We start from the raw sequence: 5,436 nt of genomic DNA, 5'->3' as shown, positions 1-5,436 counted from the left end.
ATTTTGAAAAATGTATGGTTGATTTTGGGGGGTGACTGGAATTGTACAGTCAGTTTTACTTTAGATAGAAATGGAGAAGAACCTCATCCCTCTTCTGCCAAATTTTTAGATAATGTTATTAATTATTCTAATTTAAATTAATGAAACTAAAATACACAACAATTAAAAACAATACAAACAGTAAACATTTCTAAAGATCACACAAGAACATATAAGTACAGACAGGTTAGCGACAGGGTTTTATATTAATAAGGATAAAAGTAATAGAATTTTAAAATCTACTATTTGTCCAAATGGGTTCTCTGATCATCATGTATAATTGAAATAAATGTAAGGAAGTCACAAAGTCATAGCTATTATTGGCATTTTAATGTGAAATTGTTACAAGATTTGCTTTTTTTGTGAAAAATTTTAAGTATTTTGGTGTGAGTGGAAAAAACAAAAATATAATTATGATGATATTGTTCAGTGGTGGGATGTAGGAAAAGCACAAATTAGAATATTTTGTCAAAATTATATATATAATACAAATGGTAGGATCAAAAAAAATGTTTTTGAACTAGAAAAAGAGATAAAGCAGATTGAAGGAGAGTTAAGTGTTGGAGATGTTGTGACCGTTGGGAAGCTGCAAGAAAAAAAAAAGCTTTAGCCTCATTAATTCACGAAAAAGCTAAGAGTGCTTTAATTAGAGCTCGCTTTGCATTTTTGAGAGAAATGGATGCACCAAGTTTCTTCTTTTTTAATTTAGAGCAGAAGGCAAAAAAAAAAAAAAAAACTGATGTTGCATTTGAAAGATGTAAATGGGAATGTGATAAAACCCTGTTTTTGAATATTTAATTTAATAAATTTAATAGTCATTTAGTAGAAATGGATTTAAAAAAACATCTGCTTTTATAAAACTATGCTGAGAACATGGATTTTAATTTTTCAAGTGAACAGAGACCTGCCTGTATCTGAGTCCTGGATAAAAAGCAATGAGCCTCTTTTTAATAATCCCTTACTTTAAGTAAAGGTGCTTAATTCAAGAAGCCTTCAGAAAGTAATGGCAATAGCTGGATGCACAAGGATAATGGACTTAAAACATTATGATGAGTGGAAAAGCCCTGAGGAAATGTGTAATCTGACAGGAATTAAGTCCGTCAGATTCATGAAACCACGTAATGGATGAGATTTTTAACTTTTTTTCCTTCTACTCATCGTCGAAAATTAAGAGATGAGGATTTGAACGAGGAAGAGGAGATGATAAAGGAGGAGTTTTTTCCTGCACTTAATGTTTCGGCTTTGGTGGAAGAAGAACCCCAAGAGGAATCAATCCTCTCAGTTAATTCCTCTTTAACAGGAGTGCAGAAATGAACCGAAAACTAGGGCTGTGCGATATGGACAAAAAAACCTATCACGATTTTTTTGGATCAATTTTTCTGGCGATTTCGATTTAAATCACGATTTTCAGTATAAATATTTGAAACATATTTCCAAAAGAAAACCAATGGAGCTTTATCAGAAAGTTGTAACATGCCTCTAGAACAGACATAAGTTAAAATAATCACTAAGTATAGATGTCAAACAAAAATGTCTAGACATATGGCAAAAAAAAACGTGTCCAGGGCTTTTTTTTTTTTTGCCATGCATTGGTCATAGAGCTCATTGTAGCGGTCGCGACCGGGAGCTGAAATATATTTATTGCCCAAGGTTCACATGTACTCCGTTTGCAGTGCGTATACAGTATGTGTGTTCGGTTCAGAAGCAGCGAGAGCACGTTATTGTAACGCGAAAGCACATTAAAATAATGCGCGACCGGGAATCTCTCCGCTCACACGCAGATTTCCTTTGCCACAAAACCAGTCACGCGTGCTCAGATACACGCTGCTCTCATCCGGAGAGAGTGCGCGCAATATTAAAACATGTCTCCTCTCACTCACTCACTCTCTCACTCACTCACAACTCTCTCTATGCTCATACGCTAGATATTCATTCTTTTCGCACCTTTCGATTTTTTTAACCTTTTCTGTTCACATCTTTTACCGCGTGCACGTTCTGATCCATTAACATGGGCTCGGAAAAAATATGCATCACAGACAGAGTGTGTGAACCTGGAGTTAGGCATATGCCCAGTCTGTTCTGTTCTCGCGCTCCACTTAGGTGCGCTGCATTCTGATTGGATTGGATAGCATACTGCGGGAGGTCGGGACCGTGGAAAATCGTGCTATAAAGCGATTTGGAAATCGCGCACGCTCAAATCGTGATTTTATTACGATTTCGATTAATCGCACAGCCCTAACCGAAACTCAGTGAAAACATGCCTCACAGACATGATAAATATTTCTATAGAAAACTTTAAATGATTACTTAACGAAATAAAGCAAATTGAAAACAAAAACTCTTTCATTATAACCTTAATCCGTAAAGATGCACTTCTCTATAAAGGCGCGTCTAAAGAGGAGATAGTGAGTCAGGATCAGCAACTTCATCCTTGCGACACAGACTCAGAAAACACTAGTTTATTAGTAAATAATTCAAATATCTCCTTACTATTTCCCCGTCACATTTATGTTAATTACTTGAGCCTATTGTGTGTATTTGAATGCAAAACTGTTCAGCTGTGCTGCTGCCTCGAGCTGCTCTTGACAGTGCGGTAGCACGGTCTCGTGTTGTTTCCACCAGAGCGGCAGAGCGGCATGTTTCATTACTAATTGATGGATGTCTAAAATAAAATTAAGGAGAGGTCTAAAGTATAAATGTATAGAGAAGTCTAAAACAGGCGGGAGGCCCGGCCTGCGTCTGAACTATGTTGTGAAAATTATCCCGAAGCCCGGCTCGAGGGGCGTAAAAAAGTCGGGGTCTGTCGGGCTCGGGCTGAAATTCAGGGCTCTAGTGTTTGTTGTTGAACCACAGGGAGACTTTCAGAGTCGCTGAGACTTTTTTTTTTCTCCTAGAACGGCTGGTCGCACCAGTGCGACCTCTTTTTTTTTTTAGTCACACCACTAAGAAATTAGGTCGCATGTGTGAGCAAATTGGTCGCACTCTAGAGCTCTGTGTCATATCAGTTGCACACTTGACTCTCTCTGGTCACAATGTGAGGAACATGATCACCACTGAATGGCAATTATGATTTTTGTGAACCATCTGGAAAAAAAAATGGAATTAAATACATTTTACATTAGTTACAGGAATTATTTTGACAGATGTTAAGGTTTTACTAAATTTCCCTTATAGTCTATTAAGCCTTATACAAAGGTCAGCCTTTATTCACTCAAATGTCATTTTATGTCATTTTACAATTTTATAGAGTTGAGTATGATATATGTACACTAATTTTGGACATTTTCAGTTAGTTATCAGTGCTTTTATGTCATCTCTGCAGGTGTTTGGCTTTGATGCTGTAAATAAACTGGAGAGTTTCCTGTCTCCTGTAAATCAGAAACCTCCCCTTACTGAGGTCTTGATATGCGTGGAGGAGGAGTTCATCAGCACCGACAGTTTTGGTATATATGGAGAAAATCATAAAAGTGTCCTCTGATTTGTCACTGAAGTTGTTTGATGATTTCCTCTGTTGTGTCTAATAAGGTAATAGCGAGTGTGATTGGAGGATGTTGGGCCTCTTTCTCTCTCATTAAGAGGATGCCTGTACGTCTGTATCATCAAAGCGGAGAAGCTTGTACTGGGTGTTGAGTTAATCATGCTGAGGATGATGGGAAGATGCCTGACACTCATTTTACTGTCTTCAGTTAAAATACTCATCACAGCTGGTAAGTACACAAATTAAAAACAACAACAACAGAGAGAGGGATGAAGAAATGTTACTTTCTGGAATTGGTCAGAATATTGTGGGATTTAAAAAAAAAAAAAATTTTGCTTCAAGATGTTTGATTACAATGTAGTGTTTCAGATGACAATATTATTATTTATTAATTGACAATATGCCTCTCTTTCTCTCTCTCATTTTTTAAAATATTAGACCGTGTGAATTTGAGGCTGGTTGGTGGTCGCAGTCGCTGTTCTGGTAGGGTGGAGGTTAATCATAGAGGTCAATGGGGAACAGTGTGTGGTGATGGCTGGGATTTGGCTGATGCTGCAGTGGTGTGTAGAGAGCTGGACTGTGGAGAACCTGTAGATGTTTTGGGTAATGCATACTTTGGACAAGGATCAGGACCAATCTGGATGAATTTTGTCAGATGTTTTGGTCCAGAATCCGCACTGAAGGACTGTGTATCAGGAGGATGGGACCAAAGTTACTGTGATCATGCTAAAGATGCTGGAGTCATCTGCTCAGGTAACATTTGCACACTTGTGGCTACACCCGAGTTTTGCTGTTTATATTGTATCTAAAGTATGAACAGCCAAAGTACTCAATGCCTTAGTTTACAACATTTTAGACTGATGCGCACAATGTGCTCAAAGACGAAACATTTGGTAAAAAAAAAAAACTTCCATTACCCTCAAGGCAAAACTCTGTCACAAATTCTAAATGTGTGATATAGTGTATATTGAACACTAATTGATGTTATTATTATTATTATTTTTTTTTGCATTTCATAATTTCATCTTTAAAACAATAATATCATATTCCTGTGTAAACACATTTATGCTACATTTGTGCAGCATTAACAGTTATGCAGATATTCAAGATATATGCTGGTTGAGATGTATAGATTCTGTCTTGCCTTGAGAAATAGTTGCATTTTTCAAAGCAATCTTCAAATTTTAACACTCCTGGTTAAATGTGCATACCCATGTTTGATAAGTTAATTTAGTAAGACTACAGTGGGTTTGCTGTCTTTATCAGTTTGTCTAAATATATGTTCACATGTGTAATGTTTAATACAATTACAGTTGAGGTCAAAAGTTTACACTCATTCAGAATCTGCAAAATGTTAATTATTTTACCAAAATAAGAGGAATCATACAAAATGCAGCATGTTATTGTTTATTTAGTAATGACCTGAATAAGATATTTCACATAAAATGTTTACATATAGTCCACAAGAGAAAATAATGGTTGAATTTATAAAATGGCCCCGTTCAAAGTTTACATCCACTTGATTCTTAATACTGTGTTGTTCCCTGAATGATCCACAGGTGTGTTTTTTCGTATAGTGATAGTTGTTCAGAAAAATCCTTGTTTGTCCTGAACAGTTAAACTGCCTGCCGTTCTTCAGAAAAATCCTTCACGTCGCACAAATTCTTTGGTTTTTCAGCATTTTGTGAATTTGAATCCTTTCCAACAATGACTGTACTTTTGAACAGAATGGAGGCGTGTACATTTTTCTTATTTTGCCTAAATATCATATATTTTTTCATTTAGTACTGCCCTTTGGAGTCTACAGAAGATAGTTACATGTTTCCCAGAAGAAAATAAGTTACATTTACCCTAATTTTCAAATTCAAAATGTTTTCACACCCCGCTCTTAATGCATTTTTTTTCTTCTGGAGCATCAA

At 36.2% G+C, this 5,436-nt stretch overlaps 1 long non-coding RNA gene across 1 annotated transcript; it reads left to right on the top strand.

Annotated features, from left to right (window-relative positions):
• Positions 1-3,423: 3,423 nt before the first annotated feature.
• LOC122139347 lies at positions 3,424-3,993 on the top strand. The gene is made up of 3 exons (XR_006156200.1): positions 3,424-3,482; positions 3,565-3,746; positions 3,956-3,993. It is a non-coding gene; the product is annotated as an uncharacterized LOC122139347 (long non-coding RNA).
• The last annotated feature ends 1,443 nt before the right edge of the window (positions 3,994-5,436 follow it).

This window comes from Cyprinus carpio, chromosome B13 (genome assembly GCF_018340385.1).
Source record: "Cyprinus carpio isolate SPL01 chromosome B13, ASM1834038v1, whole genome shotgun sequence".
Lineage (NCBI taxonomy): Eukaryota > Metazoa > Chordata > Actinopteri > Cypriniformes > Cyprinidae > Cyprinus > Cyprinus carpio.
Note: the sequence above shows the minus strand (reverse complement) of the source record. Positions and strands in the feature narration are given on the sequence as shown.